The sequence below is a fragment of the Chrysochloris asiatica genome, unplaced genomic scaffold (assembly GCF_000296735.1).
Source record: "Chrysochloris asiatica unplaced genomic scaffold, ChrAsi1.0 scaffold00021, whole genome shotgun sequence".
NCBI classification, from domain to species: Eukaryota; Metazoa; Chordata; class Mammalia; order Afrosoricida; family Chrysochloridae; genus Chrysochloris; species Chrysochloris asiatica.
This window is the reverse complement of record NW_006408539.1, coordinates 4,425,898-4,446,945: the sequence shown is the minus strand read 5'-3', so window position 1 is coordinate 4,446,945 and position 21,048 is coordinate 4,425,898. Positions and strand designations below refer to the sequence as shown.

At 37.5% G+C, this 21,048-nt stretch overlaps 1 protein-coding gene across 1 annotated transcript in view; it reads right to left on the bottom strand.

Annotated features, from left to right (window-relative positions):
- The window catches only part of DCC (deleted in colorectal carcinoma), a 1,585,944-nt gene that overhangs the window by 1,146,462 nt on the left and 418,434 nt on the right, over positions 1-21,048 (bottom strand). The window lies entirely within an intron of this gene.

Sequence of the window (21,048 nt, the reverse complement as noted above, 5' to 3'; positions counted from 1 at the left end):
CATTATTCAATAATTTGCACAGAGAATGCTTCAATATCAAAAGTCGAGACTTGAATATTTTCTTCAGTTCCCTAGCCTGAGAAATATTGAGCGTGTTCTTCTCTTTTGGTTTTCTGACTCTAGATCTTTGCACATTTTGTTGTAATATTTGACTTTGTCTTCTCGAGCTGACTTGAAATTTTCTGTTCAACTCTTGTACCTCCTCATTTCTTCCATTTGCTTTAGCATCTCTCTGCTGAAGAGCAAGTTTCAGCATTTCTTCTAACATCCATTTTTTCTTTCTTTCTTTCTTGTCTCCTTTATGGCTTTTTGCTTTCTTCCTATATGATGTTCTTGATGTCATCCACAATTCTTCTAGTTTTTGGTCTTTAGTGTTTATGTATCAAATCTGTTCTTTAGATGATCTCTAAATTTAGGTGGCATATATTCAAGGTCTATTTTGGCTCTCGTGGACTTGTTTTTATTTTCTTCAGCTTCAGTCTGAGTTGCATATTAGCAATTGATGGTCTGTTCCACAATCTGCCCCTGGCCTTGTTTTGGGTGATATGATATGGAGCTTTTCCACCGTCTCTTTCCACAGATGTACTCAATTTGATTTCTATGTATTCCATCTGGTGACATCCATGTGTATAATTCATCTCTAATGTTGTCTAAAGAAGATATATGAAATGAACAAATCATTGATTTCACAGAATTCTATCATGCGATCGCCAGCATCATTTCTATTACCAAGGCCATATTTTCCAACTACTGATCCTTCCTCTTTGTTCCCAACATTTGCATTCCAATCAGCAGTAATGATCAATACATCTTGATTGCATGTTTGATCAATTTCAGATTAAAGAAGTTAGTAGAATTCTTCTATTTCATCCTCACTGGCTTTAGTGGTTGGTGCATAAATTTGAATAATAGTGGTATTAACTGACCTTCCTTGTAGGTGCATGGATATTATCCTATCACAGACAGCATTGCACCTCATGATTGATCTGGATACGTTCTTTCTGATGGTGACTGCAACACCATTCCTCTTAAATTTGTCATTCCTGGCATAGTAAACCATACGGTTGTAAGATTCAAAATGTCCAATACCAGTCCATTTCAGCTCACGAATGCCTAAGATATCTATGTTTTTGTGTTCCATTTCATTTTTGACAATTTCAATTTTCCTAGATTCATACTTCATACATTCCATGTTCCGATTATTAATGGACGTTTACAACTGTTTCTCTTCCTTTGGAGTTGTGTCCCATCAGCAAACGAAGGTCCCAAGGGCTTTACTCCCATGGGTTTTACTCCATTTGCATCATCATGGTCAATTCTACTTTGAGGAGGCAGCTCTTCCCCATTCGCATTTTGAGTACCGTCCAACCTGAATGGCTCCTTTTCTAGCACTATATCTGACAGTGTTTCTCTGCTACTCATAAGGTTTTCAGTTACTAAAATATTCAGAAGCAGTTCATTTCTCCTTCTTGCTAGTCTGTCTTTGTCTGGAAACTCATCTGAAACCTGTCCACCATGGGTGACCCTGATGGTATTTAAAATACCGGTGGCATAGCTTTCAGAATCACAGCAACTCACAAGCCATCACAGTACGACAAACTGACAGACGAGCTCAGGGGGTAGCTCATTTCAATGTGTCTTAATCACCAGCTCAGAATTTAGCCAATATCAGGGTTTCTCCATCACCAAACTCAGGGTGTAGGTCACATTAATGTATCCAAGTCACCGATCTCAGAGGTAGATCATACTAGTGTGTCTAAGTCACCAAACTCAAGGTATAGCTCACATGACTGTGTCTCAGTCACCAAGCTCAGGGTGTAGTTCACATCAGTGTGTCTGAGCCACCAAGCTCAGGCTGTAGGTCACATCAGCGTGTCTGAGACACCAAGCTCAGGTCGTAGGTCACATCAGTGTGTTTAAGTAACCAAACTCAGGGTATATATAGATCACACCTATGCAGCTAAAACCTCTCCCACTCTTCCTTCTTTAGGAAACCCAGGCACTCTATTGATCTGTATGTAAAAATATCATTAATCATTCAATATTCATAAACAAAGCAGAACAAAAAAAAACAATTGAAGATTGTCAAAAAAATTCTTTGTTAAACAAAGGTACCACTGCTAGCCTCATCCATCAGTGTGCTGAAGAAACACCTGGGTCACTTAGGCCCATGGTTTTCTCAGATTTCAGTAGACCTTGACACAACCTTGAATCAAAGATACTAACAAATAAGAAAAGCTGAGACATAGAATGGCCAAAACAATGGAAAATCCAGTAACTATAAACACTGTTCTTTTCTAGTGGTTTGTTTACCATCTTTCTTTGCACACAATAACCTATTGTTATTATTATGGATAATCAGGTTTCACTGGAATATTCTCGCGTTTCAACAATGAGCCTTTCAGCCACATCCACCATGTTTATAACCCCTTGGTTTCTAGACGCATTTAAAATCCTAGTGGCTACTGCCAAGTCCTGTGTAGCACTTTATTAACAATACTTGACTTTTAGTTTTATAATTTTATTATTTTCACAATCTACAACATTGTGATACTATCTTAAAATATGTTTGTAAGTTGTATGTATGCATGTCACCTTCATTTATTTGTCCAAATATCCACATATTGCATAACATATTTTGCAAACATTCCAAGAGAAATTCAAGTTGTCATCAGGTTGCTTGAGCAAATTGGAGTAAATTAAAATTTCTGTTTAAGTCTCTTTTTAAAATTGATTTGAATGGTATATTCATCTAAAAAGTAAAATTTGCTGAGCAGGGAGTTAGGACATGGGGCCCCATTCATGGGCTAGATTATTATGGTGGGTAAACAAGAATTGATTGTAAAGCAGATGATGGTCAACCTAAGAGTGAGAATCACCTCCAGAAAAAAATCTTGGATGAAAACTACAGAAGGGTAAAATGACTTGTGTTGTGGGTATGACAAGAATGATATTGAATCAGATTCCAAAGATTAGCCCAAACGTCCATGTTCTCAGGGGAAAATTGTAGTGAAGAACTGTGACTGGGAAAAATATGGTCATGGGAATTTCTCGGTGAAGAGGAGGGTCAGTGATACCTCAGCTCTGGAAAGCCTTGGCTTGTAGTCACCCTAGTAAGTCCACTCAGACAGCTTCTTGACAGAATTAATGTGATGTTCCGAAGACTTCATGCTCAACTCATTTGTTCAACGTGAGAAACTACTGCGCAGCTGACAGCATATGGTAATAGTTGAGTTGTGGTTCTAACTTGTTCATTTAACGGGACTCTGAATCTTCTGAGGACTGATGAGTTTCTCATCTGGGATCTTAATCAGACCTTTCTGAATTCTGAACAATGTTTTTGGATGTATGGGTTGGAAAAGTAGGGGAGCAAAATCTCCATCCTAAAGACTCCACTTGGACTACACAAGTTGCTATTTTGTAGTAACGAATTGCTATTTTGCTTTTTAGGTAAGAAAAAGAAATTGAACACTTCTCCCAAAGAGGAAAGTTATTTTAAGCCCAGGTTTGATGTATGATAGGTTTGCACAGTTCTGTTAGCACAGACGAAGAGCAGAGTAAAATTGATTCCAGTGATCGGAAAATTTCCTATTATGTGTCTGCTCAAGTAGCCGCAGTGGGAGGCAGCCAGTTGAATGAATTACAGAAGGGCAGTGAGTGTGGTTTTTCAGTCAGGATGGAAGGAAATGGAGAGATTAGCATTCAATGTCATCAGATTTTGAAGGAAGTAAAGGAAAGCACCAGAAGTCTCAAGACTAAAATCCTAAAACTTTGCAAGTAGCTCTGTAGGAGAATATAGACAGTCCTGGTGTGGTACTGTGGGCTGTACTGCAGTGTACTGCAAGGTCAGTGGTTCAAGCTCACCACCCAATCCTCAGGCACACTAGACAGGGGTTTTATGAGCTGGAATCGAACCGATGTGACAGCACTTAACAACAAAGATTGGGTGTAGTCCGAGTTGGTTGAATTATATCTCTTCTGATAAAGATACAATTATCCCCATTGTCCATGTCAATGCATTCACTCCCAATCATCCCTTGAGAAGACTTGGACTCAGCTGATGTTAAGTGTCGTTGAGTTGGTTCCAACTCATAGCGACCCTGTCTAGCGTTTCCAATGAGCATCTGGTGAGTTTGAACTGCCGATCTTGAGGTCCAGTGCATTATCCTGCATCACCACACCAGAAGTCCATATCAGCAGATTTCTAATAAATGATCTATTGTCTGCTTTTTAAAGTAAGCATCCATGTGCATCTCTTACCTCCTCTCAGAATGGAGGTGGAAGCTGTGTGAATGCTGGAACGTTGTCAAATTCACCTTTGAAATCCTTCTTCCACTTTACAGTATCACTATATGAAAATAGTATCTGAACAATTCTATCCAAGAATGATGGAGACAGGAAGGAAGAAAAGGAGGCGTAGGGTGAAGAATCCAAACCTTATGATTCTATTAGTCCCTTGACTTCTCTTTCAGAGCAGGCTAATGAGTCTATTGGAAGAAAAGTTACACCTGAATCTATTACCAATTTATACATGCGGTTATCAACTCTACCCTCAACTCCCAACCCCCAGCCCTGTCCAGGAACCTAGTCCTTCATTTGCCCATCCATGTCTTCAACAAAGACTCCCTCTCTCCTTTATTTCAGGGATCTCTCTAATTGCTGGTCATATGCCATTAAAAAGAGAATTTGTACTCTTGTTCTCATAGGGCATGCCTTGTAGTGGCAAAGAAAAGCAATACATACATTAATCAGTCAACCCAAAATACCAAACCTCTATAGAGATTTAACACAAGGCCACTGGGAGTCAGATTTCACTTGATGGCAACAGACTCAGATTTTTCTTGTGCAAAGGAGACTAGGGAGCAGGAGGAGTCCTGGTGTGGTGCTGTAGGATAAGCACTAGACTGTTAACCTCAGGTCGATGATTTAAACCCACCAGTTGCTCCTTTAAAACCCTATAAAGTCACTATGACAGAACTGACTCAACAGCATTTAACAACAGGAATCTGAAAAAGCCACTCTGAAGATGTAGAAGAAGGACATTCCTGTCAGAAGGAAGAGACAGTACAAGGCCCTACAGCAAGCAGGGTCATGTTTGAGGAATTCAATAAAACAAAACAAAACACCATACGGCTGGCAAGTAGTAAAGAAGGGGAAATAGAACAAGGAAATGACGTGGACATAGCCCCATAGAGCCTTGAAAGACAGTTTAAGTAGTCTGAATTTTATGCCAGGTTTTCAGCTGCAAAAGGCATAATATAATTTATATTTATAAATATCACTGTGAAGAGATAGTAAGCGGGGAAATGGAGGCAAAGAAACCAATTATAAGATTATTTCAGAATTCCATGGGAGAGGTACTAGTATTTCAACTAAGCATTGACAGATTACAAATGGAGACAGATACAGTGCATGTTTGGGATATGGAGTCAAGAGGACTTGACTAGGTTGGAGAGAGGAAGCTAGAAAACTGTAATTGTTTTGCTTTTAAATATACACTAGTAAGAGTCCTGGTGTGTGTGGCACTGTGAGTTCATGTGCTAGACTACAGGGTTACTTTGAACTGCAAGGTTGGCGGTTCAAGTTCACCAGCCACTCCTTGGAAACCCTACACAGAGTCATTATAGATTGGAACTCACTCTACGGCACTTAACAACAAAGTAGATAGTAGTATCCATTTACAGAAATGAGTCACACTTAGGAAAACCAGGCTTGAGAGGGTAAACCCAATGCTCTACTTTGATTCAGTGAAATCAGACATATAGTTGTCCCTCAATTTCCATGGGGGATTGGTTCCAAAACTTACTGCCCCCTGCCCACCATGCCTCACATACACACACATCTTTCTGTATAATTTAAAGCATCTCTAAATGACTTATAAATGAATTGTATCACTTTATACTCCCTCTTAGCTTTTGTGGGATTGCTTTGACCATTTAATTACTTCAAGTCCCCACCCTTCAATATTTTTGACCTGTAGTTGTTTGAATTCCTGGATGTGGAACCCTTTCATAAAAAGGGTTGACTGTACAAATTGTTGTTAAGTATCGTTGAGTCGGTTCCAACTGATCGCAACACTGCATAGGGTTTCCAAGGAGTGGCTGCTTGGTTTGAACTATCGACCTTGTGATTAGCAGTCCAGTGCTTATCCTATAGCTCTACACTAGGACTCCTGACTATACAACTAGAAGCTACAGCAAGTGGCTGATAGCAATAGATAGCGCTGTAGCACCCCAAGGTCGGTTTGAACTGGTAAGTCAGTGGTTCGAGCTTATCAGCCACTCCTCAGAAATTCTATACAGGGTTGCTATGAGTTGGAACTGATACGACAGCATTTAACATCCATAACAACAACAACTTACAGGGGAAAGTGTTTGTTTTAGAACTAGAGAAAAGATCTACTTAAAAGGTTAAAATTAAGCTCATTTCTGATTTGAAGGTCAATGTGAGTGCCATGCCATCTTGTGCTGATACTGTCTGTTAAAACAATTACCAATAAATAAAATTAAGAGATCAGAGCAAAACAATCAATTATAAGAACCATGAGATATTCCCTAGAGCCCACATAAGTCCTGATATTTGTTCTAAAAAAGAGAGAATAAAGGTGGGTAGCAAAGTATTCAAGCTAGTAACTTAAAGTCCCCTGTGTAATTTGTAGCGTAATTCTTAGAAGTTGTGAATATGTTCAATGCTATTGTGTCAGAACTTAAAAACAATATTAATGCTTGATGGAACCAAGTTGAATCAGCAAACACTTTGAACAAAATCGGTCTTCAGTATATAAGAAGCAAAGTTGCATCTGTGTAACATTAAAAAATAGAAAAGAGCAAAGATTGTGCTCTACCTAACAGCACAATGAGGAACAGGCTAATGCTGAATGTTAACCACTAGCAAAATTAGCTCTCAAATGTTAGGAAAATAGACTTTGTATTTTTGAAATATTCACTTTTCTAATAAAAACACATCCTCCTGGATTATATTTGTTTAAGCAGATACGCCACCTGCACAGTTAGAGGTCTTTTTCAAAGTTCTTGATTTTTTTGTTTTTGTTTTTGTTTTTGTTTTTTTTAATATTTTAAGTGTTTTGAGAACGATGTAAACAGCCAGTCCTACTTAGTTAACTTGCCTTATGACGTCATCACTCACTTCAACCCTTACCAGCTAGAATGAATGCATTACCCAATACTACAAGGGACAGTCAAAGCACACCTCTTGACTGATGTCATGCAAAATGTTGGAGACTTTCGAATCTGATCTTGGCACGACTGATGGAAACACTCCAAATTCAAGAATTGTTGAGAGCTGTACAATCACCACACAAAGGGACTGATGTGTTGCATATTGAATTCAGGCAATGATTACATATAATTGTATCATCACCATCATTACCTAGAGTGAGATTAATGGAAGCAACTATTCAGAAAAACAAGAAAGAAATTAGCTTTGAAGTAGCATAATGAAAGATTTTAATTGTGGAAAGAATTCAGTCACATTTTAAAATTACTGGTTGTGATTCCATCAAACTCGCTAACCCCAAATCTTAGTCACTGTTTCAATGCATCTGCTTGATTTCATTTGGCCACGTGATGATTAACAACGGTCAGATATCCACAAAATATAACTTTCCCATGAAACTAATAAACTAACCTGTTCAAATGTTTATTTTAATAAATGGGCAGAAGCACTTAGAAAAACACCAGTTTGTTTGTTTTAATATACCATAAAATCGGCATCAAGGGTGTCATTTCTTTTAGAAATAAAATATCATCCCAAAGATGAGGATAATATATGTTTCATATATCATGTCAGAAGTTAAAAATTCCTAACATTAAAGGTAAGATAATAGTTCAGTGTTATTCAAATATATCTATATCATCTACATACCAAATACAATTTCATTGATCCTTTTTCACCAGTGGCTACAGGAATTTTCTAAGCATAAATATGTACAATAGGAAGATTCTTGCTAGTTCTTAAGAGTAAGGAGAAGTTCCTAGTCACAGGTTTGGCAAAGTGATACTCCTGGGGTTCCAGATTTTAGGGGTCCTGAAACCTTGAGATGAACATTCCTTCCTTTTCAGTCTCTGAGGCTCCTTGGAGACTCTCAAATAGGAACTCTTGAAGGAGTTAGAGAATTTCAGCAGCCAGTGACCCAACAATGGATCTGAACACTAAGCTCTTACCTAAACTTAGGATTTGACTATGGGACATGGTTCAGATACTATTAAAATACAATGCTGTGTTTTGTTTTGTTTTTTCAATTAAGTTAAAAATATATCCAATAATATTTACATTATCTTATTTTCTATCTAAATTATTTATATTATGGGTTTCTTTGTATCATCTCTGTGTTCACTCTGGGAACGTGGAAGAATAAAGAGCTTCATTCATCTCCTATGTCCTAGAAAAGTCATGCCTACAATGTTAAAGCTATACACTGTAGAACTGCACCTACTTACCTATTGTATGATAAGGAAGACTTCAAGTTTTCCTTATTCATCTATACTTTACAAAAACTTGAAGAGATAGAAGACAGAGGGATAATTATAATTATAGATAGGGCATAAAATAGAAAAGTGGCTCTAGGTAAAACAGATAAAAAGTTCTAACTGTTTCTTCTTATAGTTGGACCTAAACTCTTTAAAAAGAACAATGTTATCACTTCCAATCACAAGGAAATAACAGCATCTCCAGTGGTGGAATCCATCCCCATTAAACTATGCCCCCTATATCATATATGGTCTCAGCCACCACCATCTCCTTCTTGGTAACTACTGTATACCCCTTTCTTTAGCTCTGCCTTTCTCATCTCCTTTCTACCTTGCAGCCAGGGTGATCAGTTCAAATTAGATTATGCCAGGACTCTAGTTAAAACCCTTCAATGGGTTGGCATTTGCTTTTCAAAAACAAAAGCTTTTTTCATGATCCATTTTTTAAATTGCTCTTCAAATATCATCTTCTACTCCCTGATTACTTTCTATTAACTAAAACCTCTTCTATCCAGTCACATTTTATCCCTCTCATTCGGCTTTCGTTTTATTCAAAATACTTACAACCACTTGGCATACTCTATAATGATTTGTTTAGTTATTAATCATCTTCTCAGGACTCCACTGATTTTTTTTTTTCACTTTAGTATCTCCAGTGTTTAGAAGAGCTTCTCACAGAAGGTATCTGGTGTTGGCTGAAATAGGAATGCATAGATGATGCATAATGTCCATGATCTTTCCCCTGTCTATGTATTTCGCTTCAACTCTCAGAGCATTTCCTCTTGACCACTACTGTCCTACAGAGCCACTGCCTTTCTTCATGTTTCTTGTATGTGTGAGGCTTCTTCCCATTACACTATCTTGAGCTGAAGCCAGGAAATCATTTGCCTCCAAATCCTTTTGTAATCAAAGGTTGTTTCTCTGAGTAGGTTATAGGTTTCATAAAAGCAGGAGTTTGTTTTCCGAGTTCTCCCTTTTGTGTCACCAGTGACTCAAAGGTCTATAGAGTGGGTGTCACGTTGAGATGGTGTTCCTAATTATTCATATCCAAATAGGTGATGTATTCTACTGAATTAAAATCCATTCAACATCTTGAACTGGCAGGTTCATATTTAAGAGTGTCTCAGTGAGTAATTTCAATAAAGTTAGGCAGTCCAGAAACTGTCATAAATGGAACCCCATTAGCAAATTGCCACCTCTATCTGTGCAATTAATAATGACAAATTTGGTGTAGCTTTCTCAAAGCTAAATGCTTTTAGTGCCAATTAAGTTACCATACTCTCAAAGCTTCGAATAGAAACCATATTGAAAACATTTATTAAATGCTTTGATTTAAATGAAATAAAATTAGGTTTGAAATATTTTAACTTATTATAATTGCAGCATTTTTTTTTTGAAGGGGAAGAATTCTATTTAGAAATTGTGAAAGTTAAATTTTCACACTAAAAGCTTCACACATGTAACCATTCTTCCTGTTGTGAATAAAACACTCCACGTTCTCACATTGTTCACTAATCACAGTACTGAACCAGTGGACTAAAAATAAAAGTAGATTCTAGGTCTTCCTGGTTGTGCATTCCCTATGGGCCCCTCTGTGACAGTTCCTGGGTCAGAATTAGCAAAGTTCCTCAACATTTAATAAATGATGACAAAGAAGAACCAACCCAAGACATTCCTACTTTATAGAGGAAACAAATCATGGTTTCACCCCCACACCAATAAATAATTGAATAAATGAATAGAATAACATGTATACTTTGAAACATTTTGTCTAATATCGTGCCTGTTATGAATATGACATTTCAGTAATATGAATCAAATCTATGGGTAGTCTCAGTGTTGTTGGGCTTGCAATAATCATATCACCTCTCTGATGACCTGGAAATTAACTAGCAAATTTGGATTCCAAACCTCCTAAATATAAATTAATTGGTTCTTTGGATTCACATATGAAAAGTTTAAGAGAAGTGTGGTAGTAGAAAGGACGTGTCTTGGGGTTCAACTAAACTGGAGTTGGCATCAAGGTCTCCCACTTATTTACTGTAATCTTAAGGAATACTGCTTAACTTGTCTGGATTTCAATCTCTAAAATGGGCTAATAGAACACCTACACCATATCGTTGCTTTGGAAATTAAAAATGATACTACAGTCACATAATATATGAAATAAAATAATCATTTAGTACCAGTCCCCTTCCTCTCTCATAGCAATTTATTAATAGCCTCTTTTTTTTTTAATCCAAGGGACGAGTGAAGAAGGAGTTCAGGCACTGTATTTGAGTCAATACTAGAGCTAACCATTTTTTTCCCACTCTACTGTAACAATTCCAGAATTCATAGAAATGTGTGCTCCCCATACTATATGGTAGACAAAGGTGAAAGCTAGTGACAAAGTGAAAGTTATAGACTTTGAAAATATACCTAGATGCATATCAACATGCTTCAAAAGTTCATCAAAAACTTCCATTACCATTTTATTTCACTTTTCCATGAGCTTTTTGGAGGCCCCTTGCGTGTCTATATGTGAGTGTACACAAATATCAGAAATGGAAGATGAATCTATAATCATAAATGCAGGAAAGGTGATTACTTAAATAATATGACTTCCAAGTCCATTCACTTAATTATCACACATTTACTGAATTCTTAACTTCCCCTCTTGTGTATTAGTTTGTCTTACTGTAGTGGCTGATGCATTGTTAGGATCCTGAAAGCTATGGCACTGGCATTTTAAAGACCAGTAGGGTCACCCATGGTAGACAGGTTTCAGATGAGCCTGCAGACTCAAACAGGAAGAAATATTCCACTATCCACTTCCAAAAGAGAGTCAATAGAAACCCTATAGATGATAACAGCACTGTCTAGTGTAGTGCTAGAGGATGAGAACTCTACATCGAAGGCACTCAAAACACCAAGATGGACCTGAGCATACCAATGATCATGAAGATGTCGTAAAACCAACAACATTTTGTTCTGTTGTACATGGGATCTCTATAAGTTGTAGGCGAATTGAGGGAAACTAATAACAAGTCCTTGTTTACATACAAAACCCTGCTTGGGTCCATGAGGATAATGTGTCATTCTCTTGATGGCGCTAAGAGTCTGATGATGAAGACAGGCATTAATCTGCATGAGAGTATTCAATATTAGTATTGAATCTATAATTTAAACTATAACAAATCCCATGAAGGAAAAGAACAAAGAACTGAGAGAATATAAAACCAAGGAATCATATTTGGATCAAGAAATCCAGGAAGACTTCCACTTCTGTTGATGAGAGGAAAGATGCCTTCTCTTTCTTGCCTGGGAAACTCTTCACTCTTTAAAGCTCATCTTCTTGAAGCCATTCTTGATTCTCTTAAGTCTAGTTGGTTGTCTCTTAAAGGTCTTGCCTTTAAAATACCCTCTTTATACTCAGCTCAAAGTTTTACTGTAATGCAATTAACTGTTTTTATCACTCTCCATACACCATTTTGTGAGGTCAGGATGCCGCCTCGTTTATTGCAATATCACTATTGAATCCTTGGCATACAGTATCCACTCAAGAAATGTGACATGAATGAGTTTACCCCTTTGACCTAAGCCATGATGCCTGGTATTTTCAGGTAATTAATTTACTTTAATTAAGATTTTCAAATGTAGATTTTGTCTCTTCATTTAATTTCATATTCTAGAATCTTGGTTTATACAACATATATTGTTGTTTTTAAGTGCCATCTAGTCAGTTCTGACTCATAGCGACCCTATATAGGGTTTCCAGAGTGGCTGGTGGGTTTGAACTGCCCATCTTGTCATCAGCACTCCAGCACTTATCCAATAGCACCACACCAGGACTCCTATAAAAAATATAAGAATTTTTTTAAAGTCTACTAAAATACAGTATATCAGAGATTAACACCCCAGCTCCAAGTATTTATGAGATGCATTTTAATAACCCAGGAACATCTGAAGGGAATGGGGACCCTGAGCAACTAAGTTTTGATTCAGTGTTGTAAATGCACTACACAATTCTGTACTAATAACCAAGCTAAGACATATGGATTCTTTAGAGCAATGATTAAACTGAAACTGCCAGGAAGTTCTATAAGGCTAAGTGGTGCTTTGTCATGCAATAATAATTCTGTTTGGTTCAGCAAAAATTCAAGGGAATTCACAGGACTTCTCTCCTATGGAGGTTTCTGCATTTCTGCTAGATTAGAGCTACACAGGAAGGGCCCAGTTTCCCCCATAGTATTCTGTTGCCTAGCAACCAACTTGTCTAAGCATTACAAGGATGGGGGCTACATGAATGCATACCCTCACTCTGTTTTATCAATAGATAGGAGGAACTACAGTGGCAGAAGCAACTATAAATTAACAACAGTAAAAAATAGAACCTCTAAAATTTTGCTGGGGATTCAGCACACAATTAAATAAAAATGCAAAGTTGATCTGTATGCAATTTAAGCATCTTCTTCATGGTTCGAAGAAAGGCAATACTGGCTTACCCAAGTCTCTTCTAATATAGAAAACTTGTAACAGAAACACAATGATAGCAAAATTGTATTGATAATTATGATACTCAAGTCCTTTATAACACATTTCAACAAAATTTTGTTGCTTCTGATTTTTTTTTTTTTTAATTTCCTTCATTCCATTCATGAGAAATCACGCCTTGTGGAAAAACTAATATGTAAAGCTTTCTTCCTTGTCAAAAAGCAAACTTTGCAACTGCCTTTACATTCCTGAGGTTAGTATAGATTTTTCAATTAAAAAAATCTGAAGAAAGAGAGGATTCAATAAAGCAGGTAGCAGCAAAGTAGGAAAGTAAGGTGGCTGCTGTCGGAAATGTAGAGAAACAAGTGACTCCCAAACCAGCTGGCACATTTAACAATAGAATCATTGATGAAGGAAAGGGAGGGGAGGTTAAGGATAGGAAGAAGAGAGGAGAAAAGAGACGAAGTGTGAGAGTCAGGCATGGAAAGAGAAAGGAGGGGATAATGAAGGCAGTGAGCGAAATTGGTTTCCTAGTGAAAAGGTTAATTAAATATTTCGTGGCATGGAATTCTTAAAGAACTACTTTTCTGAGTGAGTGTGTATGTATTCCTGTGTTCTTTGTAAACACACAGAGATGATAATGATTCTCTCCTAACATCCTTTTCACAAGAATGCTTTAGAACAGTTTTTGTTGTTGTTGTTGTTTTAAAGGACAATAGTTTGTTTTTTACAGCATCTTACACATAGAGTTTGCACATAGGGAGAAAAAAAAATGATGCTACTGATGTGCAAATAAATTTTCTGAGATGGAGTTTATCCTTTTTTCATTGTTCTGCTTTGTTTTCTCTACAATTTCAAACCAACAAGCAATCAAAGGCAACCAAAAGGCAAACCTTCTCTCCCTATTAAAATTTATGGCAAAACAAGTGAACTTTTATAAACAATAGAAAACGCAACACCCAGAGGGCTCGTAGCCTTTCAGTGGTACTCCAAAGACCATGAGGCTGATTTCTAAGCTGAAGAAATGATTATAGATCATCCCAGGAGGACACCGACCAATAAGATGGCAGCAAGGCTATTTGTTTCCTGCCTTTTGTGTGTTTCCTAATGTTAATCTAGCTGAGCTGTCACACAGAAACCGGGAGCCTGGGGCAGGTTGAGGTCTTGGGGAGGGAGGGTGGAGCTTTTGGTGTCAGTCGAAAGGGCAAACACCAATCAGTATAATCAAGAATACAGAGGCACATTCAAGGTACAATGTCTTCCTTATTGTTACCCTGTAGGTTCTACACACTTGGAAGGTAATGTCTGCAGTATAGACCTTCTGTTTGTGTGTTCTATATTTAGCCTTAGCCTGGACTTTAAAAAGCATTTGATTTGTTTTCAGAATCCCTGGGTATTCCAACTACTGAAATCAATGTAGTTAATCAGGCTACAAGTTGGAGAAGAAAAAGTATTAATATATTTGCTCAACAAGAAACCAGAATTCCTAGATTCTCCTATACTTAAATAGAATCCTTCCATGTGGAAAATCAAAACAACAGAATGTTGTGCTTTCTTCAGGGAGGCTTTTTTTTTTTTTTTTCCCCTTTTCCATTTTGCCAGAAAGTATGCACAAGAAGAGAGAGAGAAAATCTGTCATAGAAATTTCATTCTTCCCTCAAGTCTTGCAACAAGCTGTCAACAGTTTCATTTGCAAAGAAGGGAGTTCAGACATTCTTACTGTTAAGAGATGAAACTTGAGCAGGATGGATGATTTCATCAGATCGCTAATAATAATAATAATAATAATAATAATAACTATGAACAGTCATAGAAGTATGGCAAAACAATCTAGTGTAGCATGTGTTAGGTAATTTCTACTCTTGTGTGACCTACAAGGAAAGATGTGCAAACACTTTGAGCTTAAAAACAGGTTCCAGAACAGACATTTCTTACTTTATGTTTTATTTCTTCTTCTTTTTTAATGCGTGCATATTTACTTTCTCATAAGACAGTTTTAGAATTAATGAATTAGCCCTAGTAATAAGTCACCAGGATGGATAATAATTGTGATTAAAGAATTCATTCAAAGTAGAAATTTAAATTCCTAGCAATAAAACAAGAATGAAAATCTATCCCATAAGTTAACTGTGGAATGTATTTTCTAACACATAATGTTGGTGGAATTGTTTGAATTTCAATGTTTCTCTGAGTTCTTTCAGCTAGATTAAAAACAAAACAAAACAAAACAAAAAAACTATTTGAGGATGTATTATTACTCAAGTTTCTGTACTTTAAAGATTTAGGAAAAACAAAGACATAAAATACTGCCTCTACCCTCCACAGACATTGTCAAACTAGTTAAGAAGATGGAATTTATAACTCAAAATGGACTTCAAGTCAGAAAGAATGCAATTTCTAGGGACTGGCCACTGGATGAGTAAATCAGGTTTGACTCTACTTCTTGAGCTATGTGACTTTTAGGTGACCCAACTCCTAAAAGAAAAACCAAAGAGGCAAAAAACAAAAGCAAACAAATGAACAAAAACCTGGCCACCATCCTCTAGATCTGGGACAGGACAATAGCCAGTTCTCACTTGTGTTCTAACTCTGTCCACCTACCTGAGAACTACTAAAAGGCTCTATGACTCGTCAGTCATTTGTAAAATTGACCCCCAAAAAATCCCCCTAACCAATCTCTTAGGAGCTAGTCTGACTTGTTAAAATGTCTGAGCTACAGTTGATTGGGAGGGAAATATACAAGAAGGGATTTGGCAATATATAAGTAGGAGGTTGGCAGAAGAATGATGAAGATGGGTGAAGACCCAGGAAAGGATGCAAGAGCTAAAGGGGACAGAGGTAAATAGTGATATACATACAACCTTAGAACAACAGTGTTCTGTGTATAGATACATGAAGAACACATGGACAGAGACACAGGCTGAATGGGTATGGGAGGAAGAGTGGGATGAGTTTGAAAGAAGATATTTGTACATGGATAACCACAGGGAGGAAGCGGGACAGCTCTTGTTGCACGGAGGGGATTGTAATCATTGAGATGAAACAAAGTACATGATTTGTTGAATGTTAAACTGATGATCTTGTGTGTAAACCTTCACTCAATTCACTATAAATATTTAAGAAGATATCTGAGATAGAAGTCAGATACTTTGAGTATGAACCATTTACATGTATATGTTAATTAATAAAACATATAATGTAACATATTTTATGACAAAGCACTTATTTACTTCATTTGCTATAACTATGAATAGTATTTGTCATTTTAAAATAGTGTTGTGGTTGCCATGGAGTCAGTTCAGACTCATTAAGAACTTTATATAGAGTTACCAAGAAGGAGTTGGTGGGTTTGAACCTCTGACCTTTCGGTTAGTAATCCAGTTCTTATCCTACAGCACCACACCAGCGCTCTAACCATTTATTAAGCATTTCATATGTGGCATCAGGATGGGAGGAAGGCTCATATAACACAACCTTGCTTGCTGAATGCAAAGAAGACTTGAAACACTTGTTAATGAGGATCAAAAGCTACGGCTTTCCATATGGATTACCACTCAATGTAAAGAAAGCAAAAATTCTTGAAACTGGACTACATTCATGATAAATGTAGAAAATACTGAAATTGTCAAGAATTTAATTTTACTTGGATCTACAATCAACACACAAGGAAGCAGCAGTCAAGAAATACAATGATTGAATAAGGCAAATCTACTGCAAACAATCTCTTTTAAAGTGTTAATTGAAAAGCAAAGATGTCACCTTGAGGATTAAAGGGCACCTGACCCAAACCGTGGCATTTCAATCACCTCATATGTTTGCTGAATCTAGAAAGTGAGAAAAGAAGACTGAGGATGAATTCATGTATTTGAATTATGGTTCTCACTAAGAATATTGAATACATAAAGGACTGCTGAAAGAAGGAACAAATCTGTATTAGAAGATGCATAGCCAGAATCCTCCTTAGAGAGGACGATAGTGAGATTTCTTCTCGTGTCCTTTGAGGGATCAGTCCCTTAAGGAGGACATGATGCCTGTTTAAGGGGAGGGTCAGTGAAAAAGAGGAAGATCCTCAGTGAGGTGGACTGATAGATACAGTGACTGTAAAAATGGGCTAAACCATAGCAATGATGTGAAGATGGTGCAAGACATAGTAGCGTTTTGTTCTGTTGCCCAGTGGGTCATTCATTCAGTTCATTATAAGTCTGCACTGACTTGATAGCACCTAACAACAACAAAATATGACATTTGCCTTAGTAAGTACTTTATCTAGTTTAATTTCATGCTATCAAAGTCTGATGAGGTATCTATTCCTATTACCTCTAACAGACAAATAAACACGTTTAGAATGCTTAAAACTTTAGAGGAGATACAGTTCGGAGCTGAATCCAACACTACTTCTGACAAAGACGATCACTACTATTAACCATCGACCTAGATTACTTATTTATCTAGCTTGTTCTGCTGAATACTGAATGTTTGAAGGAAAATATGTGATTAAAAATAAAGCATATACACAGGAATTTGTATATTTGAATAATCTTTAAAGGCCATTGAATATCCTCATTTTACAGGTAACTAAACACCAGTTTCATTCTTCTTGGATCAACTATCAACACTCACGGAAGCAGCAGTCAAGAAATCCAATGACGTATTGCATTAGACAAATCTGTTGCACAAGACTGTTTGAAAGTGTTGAAGAGCAAAGATGTCAGCTTGAGGACTAAGGTGCGCCTGACCCAAGCCATGGTATTTTCAATAACCTCATCTGCATGCGAAAGCTGGACAGTGAATAAGGAAGACCATAGAAGAATTGATGTTTTTGAGTTGTGGTGTTGGAGGAGAATACTGAAGGTGCCATGGGCTACCAAAAGAACCAACAGATCTGTTTTGGAAGAAGTGCAGCCAGAGTGCTCCTTGGAGGCCAAGATGGCCAAATTTCATCTCTCATACTTCAGACATATTGTCAGGAGGGACCAGTCACTGGAGAAGGATATAATGTTGGGTAAGGTAGAGGGTCAGAAAAAAAGAGGAAGACCCCCAACGAGATGGATTGGCCAAGTGGCAGCATCTATGGGCTCAAGCTTGGCAACAGTAGTGAGGTTGGCCCAGGATCGGGCAGTATTTCGTTCTGCTGTGCATAAGGTTGCTATGGGTCGGTACCTACTTGATGACACCTAACAACAACAACAACAAAACACCAGCTGATCCTTGGAAACCCTATACAGGATAGCTATGGGTCAGAACCAACTGAACGGCATTTCACAACAATAACAAAAACAATCCAAGAAAGGATAAGTCATTTGCTAAAAGTTACCCAGCTATGCAGTCAAAGTACTAAGTATGAAGTATGGTGCCCAAACCTTTGCTCCCTACTTCAGTCCTCTTCTACTACTGCAATGCCTGGAAATAGTAAAATGCTCAGGAAAGAATATGGTTCACTGAATTTGCTAATTAGTTAAAAGATTAAAAAAAGAAAGCATTTTTTTTTTTTTTTTTTTTTTATGAATCCTTGTTATTGAAAGTCTTTCTAAAGTATATGGGTTGGATTTCCTGCTTCAGTAAACATAGTTGTTGTTAAGTGTCATGGAGTCAGTTCTGATTCATAGCAGCCCTGTATAGGATGTCTGAGGAGCAGCTGGTTGCTTTGATCTGCTGACCTGTGGTTAGCAGTCCAGTGCTCATCCTACAGTTCCAAAGCAGGAGTTGGTACTAAATATATTTCTTGGTTGCAACATGCTAAAGTGGAGATAGTACTACAGTGTGGTACTTATCTGGATTCTACTCCCAACGCAGTTAGCTATGTGCCATACAACTGTGTAGATTGTACGTGAAGGATCCCCAATGAATCTTGTCTCCTGGTATTCAACTCCTTTTTTGGTGCCTCTTTGCGTTGACACTCTGGTCATATGACTTGCTTTGGCCAATGGTACATTAGCAAATAGGACACAGGAAGGTTTACACATTGAGAAAAGCTCTGGAAGCCATGCGAAAGAGCCTAGGATAGCTTCCCTGAAATTGGAAGATCCCAAAGCTCTTGGCTGGCCCCACAATCACCACTGCAGTTGAATTAAGTCGTCAGCTGTGGAATACAGAATGCACTACTTTCAGGCACCTAGGTGGAGCTAACAACAGTAAAGCACACTAACCCAAGACAAGAGATATTGTCTCCTTTGTACGCTAGCTGGTTGTATGCCCATGTTTCAGTAAGTACCCTATCTTCCACACCTTTTTTACACTGCTGACTCACTTCCAAGAATAGACTATTGAAAAAGGAAACTAGGAACTTTACAGTGAAGAAACCAGGCAAATACTATCTTAATCAAGTGAAGAAAGTTAACGTCACCAGTGATACCAGATGGATGTCAACTATCTCCTCACAGAAGGTGAAGAAACACACTTCCCCCCTCTGGCACTCATTCCCAAACAACATAATTTTAGGCTAAACATGAAAAAAAGTCAGTGATGATGAAATTGAAGAATTCTGCCAATTTCTTCAGCTTTAAAGTGATTAAACATATAATTAAGATGCACTGATAACTAATGGTCATTGGAATATGAAAGTTGGAAACAAAGAGGAAGGATCTGTAGTTGGAAATTTAGCCTTAGTGATAGGAACAATGTTGGAGAGCTCATGATGGAATTTTGCAAGACCACTGACTTATTCATTGTAATATCCATTTTTCAACAACTTAAAAGGCTACTATGCATGTGGACCTTACCAGATGGAATACAAAGGAATAAAATTGACTACAGCTGTGGGAACAGACAATGGAGAAGCTCAAAACAAGGCCAGTGGCAGATTGTGGAACAAACCATCAATTCCTCTTATGCAAATTCAGGCTGTAGCTGAAGAAAATTAAAATCCGTTCTCAGGAGCTAAAATAAAACCCTGAATTTAGAGATAATCTCAAGAACAGATTTGATGCACTAGACACTAATAACAGAAAATTAAAGAATTGTGGAATGCCAGTATAAATGAAGAAAGCAAAATGTCATTAAAAACACAGGAGGGAAGAAAGACCAAAGTGAATGTCAGGACAGACTCTGAAAATTGGTCTTGAGCATAAAGAAGCTAAACCAGCTGTAAGAAATGAGGAAGTAAAAGAGCTAACTGAAATTTTCAAAGGGCACCTCAAGAAGACAAAGTAAAGTATTACAATGAAATGTGCAAAGACCTGGAATTAAAAAATAAAAATGGTGGTATAGGCTCAGCATTTCTCAAGCTGAAAGAACTAATGAAAAACTTCCAGCATTAACTTGCAAGAGTGAAGAATTCTATGGGCAAAATATAGAGTCCTAGTGTGGAGCTTTAGGATAAGCACTGGACTGCAAGGTCGGTTTGAACCACAAGGTCAATGGTTCAAACTTACCTGCCACTCCTCAGAAACCCTATTCAGGGTCGCTATGAGTTGGAATCGACTTGATAGTACTTAAGAGCAACAAAAGGGGCAAAATAGAGTCGTGGTATGGCACTGTAGGATAAGTACTAGAATACTAACCACAAGGTTGGTGGTTCAAGCCCACCACCCACTTTTCAGAAACCATATACAGGGTTGCTATGAGTCAAACCAACTTGACAACTTGATGGCACTTAACAATAACAACAATACGGGCAAAATATTGAATGAAAGAGGTAGCTTGTGATGAAAAACTGATGATACTGAAGGAGGAAGTCTAAGCTGTACTGAAGGCATGGATGAAAAACAAGGCTCCAGGAACTAAATATTTCAAGAAGCTGTCACAGGATGGCAATGTTTCTTTCTGTTATACATAGGGCCACTATGAGTCAGAACTGACTGGAAGGTACCCAACAACAAAAGTGAGTACATCAGTAAATCATGAACTCAGGAGCACTCTACAAAATAGCTGGTCATTGCGCCTCAAAAGTGTCCAGGTCATGTGAAGCAAATAATAACTAAAACTGTCACAGACCACAGATGGCAACTAAACACACTGTGGTATACTGGATTTAACTGGAAGTAGAAATCAAAGATTAAAGTGGGGGTGGTGCAAAAAGGGAAATCTAAACCAAGTTTGGGCTTATTAATATATATATTGTTGTTGTTGTCAGGTGCCATCGAAT